At 42.0% G+C, this 18732-nt stretch overlaps 1 protein-coding gene and 1 pseudogene across 3 annotated transcripts in view; one reads left to right on the top strand and one right to left on the bottom strand.

The window, feature by feature from the left end:
* Positions 1 to 18732, bottom strand: part of LOC105887761 — an 83518-nt pseudogene that overhangs the window by 36234 nt on the left and 28552 nt on the right.
* The window catches only part of SIPA1L2 (signal induced proliferation associated 1 like 2), a 234625-nt gene continuing 215991 nt past the window's right edge, over positions 99 to 18732 (top strand). For all 3 annotated transcript variants that reach the window (XM_023517656.1, XM_023517655.1, XM_023517654.1), the window contains exon 1: positions 99 to 138. The gene's annotated coding sequence lies outside the window, so the exon portion shown is untranslated. The remainder of the gene's footprint in view (positions 139 to 18732) is intronic.

The raw sequence follows: 18732 nt of genomic DNA, 5'->3' as shown, positions 1-18732 counted from the left end.
CTCGGCCGGAGCCCGGCGCGGGGAGAGTCCGGGCCGATGGGCAGCGCGGGGCAGCGGCGGGCGGCGAGGCGGCGGCCCCGGTACGCGCCGCCCGGCGCGCGCGGGCTGTAGCAGGTCCCGGCGGACAGCGTTTCCGAGGTGCGTGTCGGGGGAGCGGACTGGGAGCGGGCGAAGGGTCGGCTCGAGGTGGCCTGGCCAGGCGAGGACTGTCTTTGAGGGGAAGGGGCTGCCTTCCGGGGGCGCCCGTGGGGGCTGAGGACGGCGGGGGGTGCGGGGGGCGCGGCGCGGGGTCCGGCTGGCGTGTGCGCGGCGCTCCCGAGCCCCGGAGGACGAGCAGCCGCCTCCGCTCGCTGTTCTCTCCAAGTTATCGATCGGCCGAAAGGCTATCCGTGTCCCGGTGACGCGGGCGCTGAGGAGGACTCCAGGCGCCCGGGGAAGGGGCTCGCCGTGCGGACGCGGCTTCCCCGGCGCTCCGCGGGCCGAGGCGGCGAACTTGCGGCGGGTCCCTTCCCGGGGACAGCGCGCGCCCTCGCCGGACCGCTCCGTCTTTGTAAGACCCCGGGCAGCCGCGAGCGCCCTGCTCACTCGGCGCGACCTTTCTTCCCACTTTCCCAGCCCGCCGGTGCCGCGCTGGGTCCTCCGCTCCTGGGCCTCTTCAGGGCACATCAGCAAGGGCAGTTTGACCACGTCCAGGGAGTATCCCCAGGAGCACCTACAGATTAATTTTCAGTCGTGCCGCAAACCCCAAGAATCAATTTCGGCTCATCATTCACAAGAGAGCCGAGGCTTGTGGGGAAGAGAACAACTTGGCATTACCCCTCTGGGAGGCATTTGTCATCATTAACCGGCTTCAGTTAAATTAATTCAGCCCGAGATGACTCTAGCCTGAGGGTTGGAAAATCAAGGCATTGGTCACGGAATGGTGCTCACCAAAACGTAATTTTGGTCTAAGTAACATTTTAGACGTTTTGGATCTTGGTTAGATTTAGACTTGATTTTGACAAGGAAGCCTTTAAAAAAAAATAAAACAAGAAAAATAAACTAACCCCCACCCCCCAGAGAATCTTGGTGATTCTCACGGGTTTGCTCAGTAAGTTCAAAATAGTCGCGCAGATTTTTCTTTTCTTTGCCTCTTTTGTCTGCAGTTTCCATTTCTAAACCTTAACACTAGATGGCTTTCTTATGACAGGCATTTAGTAAACTGCACGTTTGAGTTGCCTGTGTTTGCAGTCTAGGTCTTATTAATAATAATTCTAGTCTTACAATTAGTTCTTGAAGAAAATATTCCCCCAAACGTGTTTCTTTTGAAATATATCACTTTCTTAGAAAAGTTATACCAATGAGTATTTGGGCAGATATCAAAAGGTGGACTCTTAACTATTTCTGGCATTCCTAAAGGCGAATTTCAAGAGACAACTTGGTTACTGTATTTAGTCACCTATTTAAGAATGTCTGTTTCAAGTTTGGGCTTATTTGAAGAATTCAGAGTTCCGTGAGCTTTATAATCCTGTTTAGATAACGTTTCCACTTACAGGATGTTTTCTGCTTGATTGAGTTTCAGAGAGGTATAGAAGTATCATTCATGGGAAAGTGTACTCTTAATTTTTGAGTTTTGGGCACACATCACATTGATTCTTCCTAAAGATGCCATCGATCATTGGGGAAGAGAGGCAGTTCAAGTTTATCTGCATGATTCATGCTAGGGATATCTTTACTTCCTTCCCCTCACATGATATTCGATTTTTCATTTCAAAGCACACTCCTTTTATGACAAGCACAGTAGCTTGTAGTTGACTGTTTCAGCAGCAGCAGCAACAGCAAGTTCCCAGTTACGTTGTTAAGGCCGTAACAGCCTGTCCAAGACTTGCCTAGATAGGCAAATTTACATATAAGCTGGAGAAATATCTTGCAATGATCTTTACAGCTCTCCTTTATTTTGTGCCTTGCTTAGCTTAAACTATGACATGTTCAATTTGTTTGTTCTAAATTAGAGTGTATTCATAAATAGCTGAAAGAAAATGAAAAAAAGGAAAATTACCGAGCAAACATCTGGGAAGTAAGAACTGAAATCAGAAACAGCTTTTATCAGTACCCACATGCTACCTATAGATGGGGTGAAATGAACTTGAATCAGAAGCAGTGTAAGCCCTGGGTCTGGAAAATAGAGCCAGAGCTTCATCGCAGGTATGGGGGTGGAGCTTCTGGCTTGGCGTCTGGGCCACAGATTGTACGCAGTTGCTTTACGTATATATTTTTCATAAAATGCTTTTCATGTTTTTAAGTCTGGGATTTTCTCAGAGAGCTTTAATTTTATGGAGTGTAACTGTTAGTCTCATAGAATTTCAGATATTCAGATGTGGCTTCTGTGCTTATTGTATAATAGTCAAAGCTGTGCAATACAACATTTATTTTTCCCTCAAGACTGGAATAGTACTTTGAAGGGTTCCTTAATACTTGAACTTAACTAAACACCTGTCCACCGGGGGATATTTTTACCTGAGGCAAAAAGGGAAGTAGATTATTCACTTTGAAATGAAGAATCTATTTCTGAAAGTGAGGGATATTAGTGAACTCCCCTCAAAGGGCATTTGTTTGGTAATTGATACTGGTTCAAAAGTACTAAGTTTGGGCATCAAAACTAGTTTAATTGTGGTTGTGTTTACTGCATACATTGCAAAGAACTGCATATTTATGTGAATACAGCTCTCTACCCCTGCCCCCCAGCCATAATTGGTAAATGCAGGGTTATTTTTTGAGTTTGAGGAAGGCATAGAGCTTTGAACTACTGATCTACTTAGGGTGATGGTTTAGGATTACAAATCCTTTCAAAGACATGCTAAATTTAAGAAAATTTAAACTGTTATTACTGACTGAAAAGCCACGGTTTTTTCCTGTTTTGAAATTGAATGAAATATGAAGTACAGTCCTAAAGTATGCAATGGACTATGTCTCAGTCTTTTTTTTTGTTTGTTTCTGTTAATGTACCTAATTTCCTTGCAGGGTGAGAGTAGACGAGTATAAGGACAGGAACCTCGAGCTTCCTGGCTCTATCATCTGTCACTAATGAGTTTGGATAAAGTAATTTCATGATACTTTTTGGCAACAAGATTTTAGGTTGTTTTTTTTAATGTTCAAAATAAATGTATTGGAGGAATGAAAATGCCTGTCTGATTGGGATAGTTTATATTCTTATGTCTTTTCTTTGTCTTGGTGTATAGTTTGTGTGTAAACACTCCTGAGGCGTATAGCTAGTTGGTTTACTTTGAGATCAGTATTCAGAAATTACTTTTCTCTTCCAATCAACATTTAGCTGTGACTCCTTTTAAAGGAGGGCTAACGGTGTAATAGGACTTTAAAAATTGCAGAACTTCAGATACAGATTATTTTGGTCTTTTTAAAGAATGATTTATAAAATTTGGTTTCAAAGAACAAGTAATAGTAGACTGGAGCCAGATTTGACTTGCTGTAAAGGTTCTGTTTCCCAGAGATTTCATATTTAGTGTGACTCAATTCCCTGATAATGTCTTTTTTCACCGTGTGTGACACTATGTAACAATTGGATAGTAGGAAAGAAAAAAATATGCAGAAAGTTGAGTCTGGCTGTCACTACATCTCTGGACCAGAAAGGACCTTCAAGGTTACCATTTCATGTTGTGTCCATACTTTTTGTTTTTACTTACCTGTAAAATTAAAAACAAAAATTTAAGTGGGCAGTGCCTGTGGCTCAAGGAGTAGGGCGCTGGCTGCATATGCTGAAGGCGGCAGGTTCAAACCCAGCCCCGGCCAAAAGCTGAAAAAAAAAAAAGAAAGAAAGAAAGAAAAAAGGGCAGTACCTGTAGCTCAACGAGTAGGGCGCCAGCCCCATATACCGGTGGTGGTGGGTTCAAATCCAGCCCCGGCCAAAAACTGCAAAAAAAGAAAAAAAAATTAAGGATGGTCGGGTTTGTTACTGTCTAAGTATAGCAGAAATTAACAACAGCAGTTACTCTCTATTGCAGTGGTTCTCAACCTTTCTAATTGCTCTGTTGTTACAAATGGAAAAAAGGGGTGGCGACCTACAGGTTGGGAACCGCTGCTCTGTTGTCAATGCATTTCATCAAGATACATTAATACACTGAAAGAAACTGTGAGGAAGGAGAAGGATATATATGATTTCAGACTAAAGAGAGTTCTTCCCAGCCAAAGAAGACATCGGTTAAAATTTACCACATGTATGCACTTATAGCCATCCATACAAGCGTGTTTTCCTTTTGCATGGATCGTTGAAAACTTCACTAAGGACCAGAGTTTGGGAGTCACTGAGCTCCCCACCCCCAACTTACCTTTTTGTGATACTTGGGTCCCTTCATATAATCTCTGTCGGTAGTTTTGCAGCAACACCCAACACTGCCAGTAAAGGGTGGAGGTCACCACCTTTCAGATGGTTTTGAATATTAGAACGTTCTTGACTTATAGAACTGAAATGTAATTCAACCTGTGTATTCCGGTGCTACTCCCTTGGTGCCCTACAGAAGAATCCTTCTCCAGAGGTATTTTCAGTTACTCAAGGAGCAGAATGTACCTGTGAAATCTGAGTCCTCTACTGAGTTTTCTTCTTGCAACTTGACCTGTAGGACCCACCAGGACCTTGCCCTTCCTAGGTTGTGTGTCCTGCTTGCACTGATTCAGCCCGAGGCTGCATTCCTTTTAGTGGCCATGCTTCTTTGACTCAGTCAGTTTCCTGTTCCCTAAAACCTCCGAGCCCTTAATCACATGGGTCTTCCTATCTTGGACTGAATGTGACTGTAAAACTAACATTTATTGTTTTGCTCTATTTTAGCTGGTTCTTCCCATTGTGCTTTTTGGAATTTGATCATGGTTTTTAGTACCCTTGCCCGTCCTCCCAAAGAAATGCTGCCTGCATGTTAGATTGTACTGTCTATATCATCACCTAAGTCGTGGATGAGATTGTTAAGGTGGCTGACAGTCACAGTAGTATCTCCGGAAGCTTCCCTCAAGTGACACTCTTGGTTACAGTTTAGTTCTAACACACTTAATTTTTTACAAGTAGCCCATATATCTCCATCGTTCCACACAAATTTCCTGAAAGAGCTTGTCAGACCTTCTTTGCTGGTTCTGCTGACCAAGTTATTCTGAGTAATAAATGAATTCATTTTCAGTGTGTTTCTAGTAAGTAGGACCATATTCTGCATATAGTTGGTGATTAAGAAATAAGTAATGACTGGTTGACTGGATGACAGAGAAACGGAGGCCACACTGTGACCTGTGACCTCTGGAGCCTTAGGCACTGAGATTATAGGAAAAATCAAAATGTTGGACTTTTAAAAAATGCATTTGTTAGTCTGGTATTATGTTGAATTGCTTCCAGATAGTGGGAAAGAAAACTACAGTTTTTTTTCCGTTTTCCCGGTGTTTTAATTTGATACACTTCTCTTCCTATTTCATTAATTTAGCCATAAGAGGCATCTTGGACCCTGCATATTAGATTATTCCAAGTAATTTTTGCATGTTTGCTAAATCTGCTGAGAGAAATCTCCGTTTAGTTGAGCCGTTCATGGGATCCGAGTAGTCCAAAAGGCTATTTAGTTGTATATTCTATTATTCTTAAGTAAAAAAAGACTCTAGGTAAAGAGCCAATGTTAAAACTTGTTACTGCAGAAAGTAAGAATTCTTTGGGAAAATAAGCATTACACTTGCTGAGACGGACTCTTGTGTGGGGTAGTAAGAAGATTCCTGAGAAATGCTTAGGGCATGGTATGCCGTATAGTGAGCATAAGGATTGCTTTCCCTGTCTTCTAGTGGTGTTTTTGATGACACAGTTGGTTTTCTGTTGAACAGTGGGCTTTCACGTGGGTCAGTAATATCTCTGGATACTGTTCTTTGTATTGGAATCTCTAATAAGCAATTAGAAACTAAACTCCCTCCAGGGCAAATTTTACTATTTCATGTGTTTAATGCCCTCCTCCAAAGAACAATGTTTTCTTTAGAGTAGGGTCTCTAAACGTTTTCCAACATTTATCTGTCCACATATATGAATATGCATAGTGGTGTCCTTTACGGACATTCTGAACATATACATGTTTACATGTTTGTGCACACATATAATATATGTGTATGTATATGCATACACATTACTATGCTAAGATAGGGACATTATAAAACAACTAATGAAAATTTTAAGATGATATTAAAAATAAATAAAAATAGAAATATTTTCTCTTGGATCTCAAGGGGTTATTCATTATCCTTTGAAATGTGTGGTCCCTGTTTAGAGACCACTGCTTCCACCTGTCACTGGTTAGAGTTCATAACTGGAAACAAAGTTTCTATGGGGCCTGCAGGGTCTTGTGAGGGAAGCCCAAGGCAGATTTCACTCTTAACCGGCTCTGTGTTTACTGTATTTATTCTTTTTTTCTGCGCTGACTTTGGCCCGTTTTCTTACAGACTTGCTTAGGGGTTACTTGTATTGGGGTTTCATTTTTTTGAAGGGAGGGCAGTGTAATGGCGATAGTATTCTTGGAAAGCTTCTAATTGAACTCGGCTGTTTAAAAAGCATGATACTACCCCATTTAACCATCACCTGTCCCAAGATCAGGGTAGAAGGATGTCTCTGATCATTTGCCCATCCAGCAACTTCTAAATCAGGCATCCTCAAACTACAGCCCGCGGGGCACATGCAGCCCATCTAGGACATTTATCCGGCCCGCTGTGTGTTTTTGCCGCCTCTTGTCCTGCTTAGCAGCTGACTTGTCCCTGGGCCCGCAGTCCGGCCCTCCAGTGGTCTGAGGGACAGTGAACTGGCCCCCCTGTTTAAAAAGTTTGAAGACCCCTGTTCTAAATGAATAAGTACGTTGCAAAGGTAGATTAACAGTGTAGTTGTCTGTATGTGACTGGCTGGAGTGGAGCACACAGCCACCCCTGCTGCAAAGCAGGCCTGGCTTTCCATAGGTTAGTGAAGCATATGGGCCAAGAGTGGATGAGGGGAGAGAGCTGCAAGCCCTGCTTTCTCCTGCGGCCTCCAGCTAGACTAGAGCTACCTATTCCCACCCAGCCTCCTTTGCAGTTTCAATCTTCAGCGCTTCCCAGGACCTGGTATGATACCGGGTCATGGCCGCCTTCCTTCGCTGCAGTGGAGTGTAAGAGCCCCAGACAGGCAGAGACATTTCTGGTTTACTACTGTATTCCTGGCACTTAGGTAGTTTTACTACGTACTAGGCTCTCAGCAAACAAGTATTTATTAAAGAAATGTTTTGGAGTGGTGGGTTTGAACATGAAAGAACTTCTCGTGTCTTGGCTTCTATTGAACTCTGTTAATAATGTTGCCCAAAGTTCTGATTGTTTCTGTTGCATGTGATCTGTCTGCACAGCCACTTGTATCTCAGTTTCGATCTTTTCAAGGTCGTTTGAAGGGACCTGTGATTACACTCTGATAGGGAATTGGCAAGGATGTGGACGTAGTTTCTGAAGAGGGTTTTAATAGCTATCCATCTGTAACATCAGGATCTTTATAGCTCCGTTCAAACAGGTGTGGCTCTGGGGAGTCTGGACACCCTTGGCGTTCTCCTTTCATGAGAGAGTGTGGTTTACATCTTTCCCTGGTTTCAAAGTCTGTCCCCATTCATGACTGCACAGCCCTATTTGACGCCCATGAGGCTGCAGTTCGCTTCAAAACCCTAGTTTGGTCTTAATTAATAAAGATCACTAAAAAGAAATCATTTCTGAGTTGTGCAGCTCTGTTGTCCTTTATCTCTCAGTCGAGTAGCAATGATGATTTTCTACAGAAAGTAATGATTTAAAAAACTCCATTAGTAGCATATAGTACATCATTTGTTGATTTACTAGTTTAAATTTGAGGTTTGCGAAGTACATTGGCATATTATTTATGCCTTAAATATAGTAGATGTTCAGTAGCCATAGTCTTAATTTTAGGTGGTAAAAATCCTTTCTCTTTAATATCCTAGTATTGTACTGTTTCCTTTACTGCATGAAATCAGGGAGGTACCATTCTAACCTCTATTTGTTTATTTTAGTACAGTAAGGCCCGCTATTATGAGAATTATTGGCAAGGCTGAGAGGTTAGCCTTTATAAATAATAGTACAAATATCCAATTTATCAACCAATTTTGTTTATTTGAGGATCATTTTAAGTTATTTGCTTGAATAATGGCTCAGTTTTCCCCTTAAAAAAGTTTTAAATGATACAAATGAGTGAAAGAGACATGTTTTTGACTAACAAACAGAATAAAGAATTAGGAAGAGCCGTTACTACAGGCAAATTAAAGAAGTTATTAAACTTTCATTTATATTCTCTCAGAGATACTTGAGAATCTTTAAGGCTGGTAGGATTATTTTCCTTTTACAGATGCAAAAACTAAGGTTTAATGAGAGAAATTGTGGTTTTCTGTGTCCTAGTTCTTCTGTTAGTTAAGTTAAACCCAGGTCTCTTGACACCAACTGCAGGGCTCCTGTCTTGATCCGTGGCTGCTTCCTGAGGTATGGTAGGTTTCAAGAAATCACCATACAAGAAATGAATGAAAAGAAAGGAAGGAACAAGGGGGAGGGGAAAGAACGTTCTTGATGAATTATCTCTTCTCTGAAAGGGAAGTGGAGGCTGAGGGTTGGGCTAATGAGCTTCTTGTTCTAGTCTAAAAAATGCCCTGTTCTGTCAGCCAGTGGATTGTCTATTATTAACTAGAAATTTTGTAATTTACAGTGAGGTAGCAGTTCTGCTGATTGAATCGGGTTATATATTCTTTGTGGGGAAGCAAGTGGGTTCTTCTGTGATCATGCAGAGAACACTTTTTTAGTTCTTGAGTCTTTGCCAAGATTAAAAGCAGTGTAAGAGGAAAACAATTTTTGTTTTGCATTTATACTTTGCTAGATTTGCATAATCTTTGTTTAAGCCAGTTGAATGTGACTCCCTAAATAAATTTCAGGCATTTAAATATTTAAAAGGATTCATCTACAGTACTTTACTCACCCAGAGAATAAATGCTTTACAACAAAGAAAATAACACCCTTGCAGATGTAGCCCATATAGACTTTGTTCACCTTGTCATTGAATTATAAAACATTAATAGCAAAGCTAAAATTTGAACATTCACTGAAATGCTTAGCTGGCTCGATTCCAAAATATTGTTTCTCTGGTAGGGAAAGCAGGACAATTTGTTTAAAACTGGCAACAAGCCAGTCAGAATGGCTCTGACGCAATCATGCTGTAACTACTTTGCTCCAACTGCTAATTTTAGGGCAGTTAAATCTGGGTGATGTCTGATGGCTGCTGTCGCTGTGCGTCTGGTTATGTGGAGCTTTCTAAATTCATCCTCTTAGCTTGGCACCGTAACTCACTTCTTTCTGAAATAAGCTGTGGAGCAGAGGGGATGTTGAGTTGGTGCAGGATATGTGCACAGAATCAGGAGCGAGACACGTTCTGATCTTACTATTTTGTCATTCCAGGAGCAAATACTTATCACATCTGCGCTTCCCGTGCTGTAGCGGCCTGGGAGGTGGTGAGGAGGGAGGAGGGAGGGGACCATCAAGGTACCCCCCTTCATGGAGCATGGTACTGACAACAGCCCCTTGTTTTCCTGGTCATTACTGCAAGCTTTAGTGTATTTAAAAGTGAAATTTTACTTTCTCCTTTTCTAGATCAGGTGAAACTAAGGAGAAAAATGGTAATTTATAAAAGAAAAAAAGAACTATTTGGAACACTGTATAGAAGAGCAAAATAGATTCCCTGCTATTATAAGAAGACTTGGTGGACTTGGCTAACTCAGCTTCTTGAGGCAATAAGTATGATCTGATTTTTAAATGAGGATATGGGGCCACACCAACGTGAGGTCTTTTTAAACTCTGGCATTCTATTTCTTTGTTAACAGGGGGCACCCAAAAGTGTGAGACTCTGATGGTTTGGACCTTGACCTTTTATCCCTGTCCTCCAGCCCCAGGTCACAGTTAGCAAATAAATTGGCTCATAGAGTTTTAGGCTTCAAAGGGACCTTTGAGTGCTCTCTATTCAGACTTCTTCATGTTACCAATTCAGAATAGTTTAACCACTAGGCCTATTGCATGGGTGCCTTATTAACTAACTAATTATCAATTCCACTGTAAACGTTCTCCCAGAGCTGATGGTCACATATATTAGGAAAAGGTTCCTGTGGAAATGAGAGCATAGGACAGGCGGGCGCTACAGCTTGTTTCAAATGAAAGCCTCTTTGTTATAGCTAAGAGTAAGGTGCGTTTGCCTAGTCAGGAAAACATTTGAGGAAGGTAGAGCTTAAGTTAAGCTCTGGAAAATAGGATTTGAATTTTTGTTAAGGGACTCTTTTATGCAGGGGACACTCTAGGCTCTGTCTGGGACCAGCACATTCATATAAAACATGTCCAGTTGTTCATTTAACAGGGTAGTGTTTCTAATAACTGGGTCTGCTTAAAATCAAGCTGATCTCTTTGCCTGGTTTTACCACTCCAGAAATGGATTTTATTAACAAAGCCAACATCAAAGGGAAGTATTTTCGAAGGGGTTATTATTAACTTGTCCATCACGGAAGAAGATAGTCATTCTGATTTTTTTTTTTTTTACCATAATTTGCTAAAGATTGTAGAGTGTGTCATAAACCTAAAAGTAAAATTATTTTGGATACATCCGTGACATAAATGATGATTTGGTATAAAATTACTGAACCTGTTTCAGCTGTTTATCCAGAGAATATACACACAGTATTATATTTATAAATGAGTTCAAAACTTTTATATTTTCCTGAGGGAAAAGGTACAGAGTGGAATGCACAAACCTTAAGCGTATCTTTCTGTGAGTTTTGACAAGTGCATACACCTGTGTAACCCATTCTTATATTAGGATATCAGATGTTCCTGCCACTCAAGAAAGTTCTCTCACGCCCAGTTTATCCTCCAACCCCCATCCTCTGACTTCATCGCCTTGGTCTCAGACGATCGTTGTTCCTTTTTTTTGGCCATAGATAAGTTTTGCTTGTTCTGGAACTTTATGTAAATGGAATGATGCAGTATGCCCTTTAAAGCTTCTTCCACTCAGAATAAGTTTTTTTTTTTTTTTTTTTACTTTGTCATATACTGTAAATTACATCGCCACATTGGGCTTGCTTCATTTCATCTTGATCACTTTCCCTTTTCAGAAGTCATGTCCACTTGTCAAGTGATTTTAGGAGCTGTTTCTTTTAGATATTTGTGTATTTATCTTAAGTCACATCTCTACTTCCCCTTTCCCTCTAAGAGTGCGATTTTCACATCAGATTTGGCCGTTTTCCACTGGATCTCGTACGTGCTGCAGATCAGTGGTTGCTTTTGCTGGTTTGCTAACACTTGCTGCAGTGCTGGCCCAGGCTGGCTGGTGGCACTGGGCCCAGCTAAGCTCCTTTGCTTCTGAGGAGAGGGATCCTGATAATACTTGTTTATTTACATGGGCTATTAGGAAAACTTTAGGTGAAAGAAAATACATCGGTTTATCTTTGCAAAATGAAGAAATATTTCTAGTTCAAATGCATCAGTTATTAAAACTAAAATTTCTTGAGTTCAGTTTCATACTGTGTGGAGGAGACTAAACTAAACCCAAAGAAAATAAAATTACTGATTAAAATCATGGTTGCTAAAGATACTGTCCAGCAAAATAAAAACCTAGTTGACTTAACAATTTAAGGCTTAATTGCTGCCCTGTTTATTATTCCCTCTATTGCTTAAATTCTGAGTTGCTAAACCTCCCTAGCCATAAAACAAGTACTAGTAAGTTTTTTCAGCTGTCCTGGACTAATGGTTATTTTGCGTGTACAGTATGTTGTCCATATGGGAAGATTTTTCTTAGGGCTGTGTGGGTTAATTTAGGGTAGTTTTGTCTACTTTAAAAGCTACTACCCGCACCTTGCGTTGAGTGGTCTGTACTCAGGCTTGCTGAAAAGGCAGGGGGCACCCAGGAGGTGGATCATGTGGAATGCGGGCCCAGCAGGGTCTCTATCACTCTGTTCTCATTCTTCTGGTGATGTTTTGACCTGACCTAACTTCACCTGATGCTGGGCAGTGTTGGGTAGCTGGCCATCTGTGGGTGGCTTGTGGAATCAGCGTTGCCAGTTTTTTGGTTCTGCTTTGCCCGCTGGGTTTTAGGGTGCTTTGCTTGATGTGGGGTGTTGGGACTCTGGGTTTGGGGCTTCTCTGGTACTTGTTTCTTGACTGCAAAATAAAAGTCCTCTTGACCTGGGGCCCCTCACTGCTATATTCTAATCCCAGGACATTGTGAGGGGATCACAGACATGCGCCGAGACTGAGGGGCCTTCTTCCTTGGCCTTGTGCCTTGTAGCTGCTGACTCTTTAAGCTTCTGCACCTGTGAATGGAAACAAGTTTGACTTGCCTCATGGTGTTAGAGAGAAGAGTCAGTGAGGAAAGCTGCCTGTCACACGGCAGGCCCTCAGATGTGTCCAGTCCCTCGTCCAGTTCTTACCGGGTGCTCTTCTGTGCCAGGCACAGTTTTAGGGAGTCGAGTTGTGGTGAGTAAGGCAGAGAGGGTGTTGGCCCTCCTGGTGCTTTCATTATGGAAATAGAGGCGGTTTTCTAATAATATTTCTCAAAGTAGTTTTTCTTTTTGTGCCACTGGAGGTAGTTTAGTTCTGGGTGGAGGAAGGGAGGCTGGAGTCTAAGCGACAGTGAGCTTAGTGGCGGATTCTGTAACTCTGAAAGAAATGTTACTGCGGACATGGATCAGGGGATGGAATAAAAGACCTAGTCCCTGATTAAAATTCAGACTCATAATAGAAGGCTTAAGAGACAATTGATGAATGGAATAATGGGAATCATTTATTCAGGAGCCAGAGGGTTCCTTGGGAGCAAAAACCTTTCAAATGACTGCAGGGCTTTCCTCTGGCCTTCCTGCCATTCAAAGGAGGTTGAGTCCTGGGCTCATCTCCTACTAGGAGGGAGGCTGAGATGGGGTCAGGGGCAAATAGTAAGGATGCAGTTGTGCGTGTGATTCCCCCTCTAATGAGCTCGCATTACACTGCTTTAACCTGAAAGGACCCTGGGCGGACTGCAGGCTGGCACCTTGAAAGACGCCTGAAGCGCCAGTTCTGACCCACCCTGAGCTTTGGAGACTAGGCCAAAGGGAGCAAGTGGTCTGTTAACGCACCTTGCTCTCAGGGTGTGGAGATGGAGCGGCCCCTTTCCTGGCCTCCTGAGTTTTGTGTTCTCTAGAATTATCCTGTGGGTTTCCAAGGATGTGTGGAGTAATTCTGGTGATACCACACGTAAATATCCCTTCCAGAGGGTCACCTCCTGACATCCACAGTGTCCCAGGAACATGGGCTTATTGATTTCAGGTTTGAGGGAGCAGATTTATGCTCAAATCTGCTCTATATTAAGAGATCATATCTAGTTTTGGACTGAAATTTTCTTTTCTCTTGGAGGAGGGGAGTGTTCCTGTTCTTGAAAACTTGGAAAAGAAGGAAAACTTAGTGACTATCGAATTAGAAAGGGGGGGACTCTTCTTTGAAATAAAGGACATTTGAGCAGTTGTTTTATAGGATGCGAATGGTTTTAGTGTTAGCAGCATTACGGAGTTTTGATAGTCTGAGAGTTATACATTCTTTTCCTTTCTGTTGCTATCTGCTCAGGGTATCTCATAGATGGGTGATGCTGATTTGGCCAATTTTTGGCAATAATTTCAGCCTGGGAGGATTCGGGGAACCCTCCTGAGCAGAGAGAACACAGCCGAGCATTCTCGAGCCTTTCATTTGATTTGGGGGCAGTAGCTGCGGCTAAGCAGCTGCAGATGGTATGTTTTCAACTCATGCTGTGGCAGTTTGGGAATTTTTTTACATCGTTTTGTTTGTAATGAACAAAAGAGCCGTGTGGGACTTAATCAGCTAGATCAAGTGTATATCAATTCTGAGGATGGTGTTTCTACTCTATCTTAACTGAAACATTAAACTTTTGTGTAAGTGAGGGAAACTGGCCTGGTGATTGCTGATGTCTGTCTGATTGAACCCACGTTAACATGTCTCTGAAATGTGTGTACTTTGACTTTCCATTAATGGGTAAACATTTACACTGGCCTTTCCCCGTATGGCTCACGATTTCATCAGCCAAAATCCTTCATCTTTTATGCTTAGCTTGTTACGTGAAGTATCTGGCAGCCCTGCACAGAGCGTGGGCCTGGGTTTGCGTGGCACCACGTGGAGTCTGTTGGTCGGATAGTTGAATGGAAAGGAGAATGCCTCTGTCAGAGGGTGAGGGTTTCTTAGAGTTCATGTCTTCACGGGAAGAGTGGGAGGAGATACCAAAGAAATTGCAAATATACTAATAATCCTCAGAGAAGTGGTTTTTACACAGCATCCTCCCACTAACTGTTCTGTTTTTGTTGGACTCAGAATAAAGACCTGCTGGGCTGTGCCTCTAATCCTGTGGGCGATTCTTACATTTTTGTGTTGGTTTCCTGTTGCTCAGATACTGGGTGTGTTCTGTGGGTTTAAAAGGCACATAGCACCTGAGAGGTCCCTAAATCGAGATGGACTAATTTGACCCACATCAGAACATTTTTTAGGCCTTATATCCTTTTTGTTCTTTAATTATAACTTAAATGGAAATGAGATTTCTAAACATTAGATCCTTCTAATCTTTATGGTAATATCTGTATTTTGTTTATAGCTTTGAATTCTTGCACTGTTCCTCTGAGTGCTGAGGTTCCTAGTAATTTCCAGACTTGTTGGACACCTTTGGAGGGCGTGTAGAGCATGGGTAACACCTGAAGATGGTCCCCTCAACTCTGCAATAAACGCATTTTGCTAGAGACCACCTGTAACATTGCTTTTTACTTACAAAAATCCAATATAAAGGGTCTTGTAAAGATATTAATATTCTCAGTAATATCTTTTGGGATAGAGACATTGTGAAGTCCTTCGCTCACCTTCCCCCCATTCTGGATGAAAAACTGATGTATATACAAAAGGTCAGAGAGCCTTGGTGGTGCTCAGGGGTCAGGCCTATTAAGCTCAGGTAGATCATTTCCTCAGCTCATCTTAGAAATGTGAGTTGAAGTTGCTGCCCGGGCCACCGTCTTCCTCCCCATTGTACTATGTTAATCTGCCTCACATGCTCTCTGGCCCTGCCCTGGGTTCTGATGAGTTCCCACTCAGAGATGACTTTGACAGGGCGCTTCCTCCCCATGTTGAGGAAAGCTAAACTCTTAAGCTCCTCTAAAGGCCTGGTGTCAGGCCTTAGTGTTGTCACTGTTGCTGAGTTGTGTGTGTAAGAGGTGTGCCTGTTTGCTTGTTTATAAGACTTGGAGACAGATAGTGGAAAGCATGCAAATATTTTGCTCCCTAATCAAGATCTCTTAGAATTATGTAATAAACACTACAGAAATAAGTGAGGTGTCTTTATTTCCACACATCTTCCATAGCACTGAGGTTTTAGTTGTTACACTGGTCCCAGAAGTGTGGTGTGTAGCAGTGTTGGCCAGGTCCTCCCCATGCCCTGCACGGCTGGGGAGTCTCCTTGTGAGTTCAGGACTCATCCAGAATCTTCTTCCATCCATGTCAACTAGCATAGCGCTGCTTTATGGCAGAGGACAAAGGAACTGGAGTTTTTTTAATTTCTAGTTCCTTACGGATTGGTTTTTCTGAAAATATAACAAATATTAATAAACACAGAGATATGCAGTACAAAATTAAAAAGTTGCAGTTTTGATCATTAGGTTTAACAGACATCAAATTCCATTTCTTTAGATATGATGACAACAAATGTAACATAGTAAGAAAAACATTTAGAGATTTCAATTTGGCTTGGGCATGATGACTCACTCCTATAGTCCTAGCACTCTAGGAGGCTGTGGGGGGAGGATCCTTTGAGCCTAAGAATTCAAAACCAGTCTGAGCAAGAGGGAGATCTGGTCTACTAAAAATAGAAAAATTAGCTGGTGGTGTGGCAGGCACCTGTAGCCCCAGCTAAGGATTGCTTGAGCCCAGGAATTTGAGGTTGCTGTGAGTTGGGCTGAAGCCACAGCACTCTGGGCTGGGCAGCAGAAAGTGTGCATGTCAGACATTTGTAAAGTGAACTACAATTACTCTCATAACTTTTTGTATTTCTGCAGTTGGAATCAAACAAAAGTTATGAGTAAAAGATCATTTCTCTGTATTAAATGCTAATAAGAAAATCTGAACAAACACATGTGTATCAGTATTTGAAGATTTTTTACTTTTTTAGAGACAGAGTCTCACTTTATTGCCCTTGGTAGAGTGCTGTGGCATCACAGCTCATAGCAACCTCCAACTCCTGGGCCTAAGTGATTCCCTTGCCTCAGCCTCCCGAGTAGCTGGAACTACAGGCGCCTGCCACAGTGCCTGGCTATTTTTTGTTGAAGTTCGGCTGGGGTCGGGGTTTGAACTCAACCACCCTCGGTATATGGGGCCAGCACCCTACTCACTGAGCCACGGGCACCACCCCTATTTGAAGATTTTTATGTAATAAGTGAGTTTGCTTCTTTCCTGCTCGATAATTTATTTACTCAGGGTTGAATCGATAACACATGACTTATAGGAGATAATGGGTATATCTAAACATTTTTCTCTGGTTTGCTTTAATAATACTCATAGTAGAAAGACCCTCTCATGGAAGTACATTATGGAAATGGAAGAAGAGATTTGAAGGTGATTTCAGCAAGTTCAGTATGTTCATGATAAACTTCCATCCCCAAAGTAAGCTAATCATAATTGTATTTCAGAATTTATTTATTTTTTTTGAGACAGAGCCTCAAGCTATCCCCCTGGGTAGAGTGCCGTGGCATCACAACTCACAGCAACCTCCAACTCCTGGGCTCAAGCGAGTCTCCTGCCTCTGCCTCCCAAGTAGCTTGGACCACAGGCGCCTGCTGCAACGCCTGGCTACTTTTTGGTTGCAGCCATCATTGTTGTTTTGGCGGGCCCGGGCTAGATTTGAACCCTCCACCTTGGGTGTATGTGGCTGGCGCCTTAGCCACTTGAGCCACAGGCGCCAAGCCCAGAATTTATTTTTGATGTGTCATCGGTGCTTAGGTCCAACTGTTCATTCTGTAAAGTAATACGTAACATGTCTTTGATGAACAAAATGGATTCCGGATTTTGTGTTATTTTTACAGTTGGCAATTAACTATAAAATCACAGTCATAATGCTGTCCTAATGATCATAATTAGTCATGTGACTCACCATACAAGTTCAACAAGATCCATACTGGTCTATGTGTAGTTTGATGTGGTTGATTATCCTGAGTTACCTCCCAGAGAACAAAATAAAATTGTGGAATACAGACTATTAGAAAAGACGGGTGTTATGGGTTAGCATTAGAGAATGTGTTTGGCTTTATGAGGACTGACCTATTGAGAGCCAATAACCAGTGGATTGGGAACTCTTTGAAAGATTTATTTGGGAGCTGTGAACTTAAGATGGAGTAATGGAATCTCAGAGTCCCTCTGCCTGGATGAGCCTGCCTAGCACTAGGCCATATCTGCTTTCCTGGGGGATGTATTTCTGGCTCCTGTGCCTCAGCTCCCCTGGGAGGACCACCTCATATTTGTGGTACATGCATAGAGAAATGGGTGTGCAGCTTATAGAGGAAAATCTTAATTAACTTTAGTCACCCAGTAACACCAAAATGCTAAAATAATTTTTTTTTAAATGAGAGGAGGGCCACATGGATGGCTGAGCTTGTGCTAAGAGGATGAAGAAATAGCTTTGAAAAGAGGGTACAACCCTGTGAATTCCAGCCCGTTAATTTGTTTTCTGTTGTTTCAGAGTCATTACTGCCTTTGCAGGTAGTCTGTCCTCTGCAGCAGTCCCACACTGGGTATTTGTTCCCTTGCCAGTCAGTACACCCAAAAGATTCTCTGTCCCTTCCCCTCAAGAGGGGACAGACGAGGAGTGGTCTAGATGGGAACATCACCAGCTACCCCTGCACGTGGGCCTGTAGACTTTCAACAAGGCAATCCTTCCATGGCACTGGGTGAAAGATTAATGAAGAAAGAAGGGACGATTTTCTGCAGTGATCTGCACTCCAAGCATAGTTTCCCATGTTCTTTAGGTTAAACCCAGTGCAACTTTCAGTAAAGTAGAAGGTTAATAATTGTGTGAGGAATTAGAGTGTAGCCCCAATGAAATAATGACAAGTGGTCTAAAATATTTATGTATAAAGATGCTTGATGTAATGTGAAAAACTGGAAAAATATTGGCAGTAAAACATTAAATTAGAGGATCAAATAATTTAAGTCAATTAAACATCTTGTTTATAAGGCTATTTGATGACATGGGAAAATGTTCACAGAATATTAAGTGAAGAAATTTTCTTGTTAAGTAGCATAGTAAATATATATGTGTATTAATGGAACAAGGGTACATTAAAAAATTAATAGTGGTTGTGTTATGCATAATTGTTTTCTTTTTGCATTTGTTTCTAGTTTTCCTAAAGTGAACATAAATTTTATTACAGGGAAAACATTGTGTTAAAAGAAATATTTTAACTCATGAATAACTTGAGTTATGTATTTTTTAAAAATAGTCTATCTGTAGTTTCCTAGGTGAATATAGTTAGGCTTTATTTTTGTTGTATAATCTTTCTTGTTTTATTCTTTTAAGTATATTTAATAGAAATTTTCAGGGCAGGCAGCGCCTGTGGCTCAAGGAGTAGGATGCTGGCCCCATGTACCTGAGGTGGTGGGTTCAAAACCTGGCCCCGGCCAAAAACT

Source organism: Otolemur garnettii, unplaced genomic scaffold (assembly GCF_000181295.1).
Source record: "Otolemur garnettii isolate 467f Iridium unplaced genomic scaffold, OtoGar3 scaffold00116, whole genome shotgun sequence".
NCBI classification, from domain to species: domain Eukaryota; kingdom Metazoa; phylum Chordata; class Mammalia; order Primates; family Galagidae; genus Otolemur; species Otolemur garnettii.
Note: the sequence above shows the minus strand (reverse complement) of the source record. Positions and strands in the feature narration are given on the sequence as shown.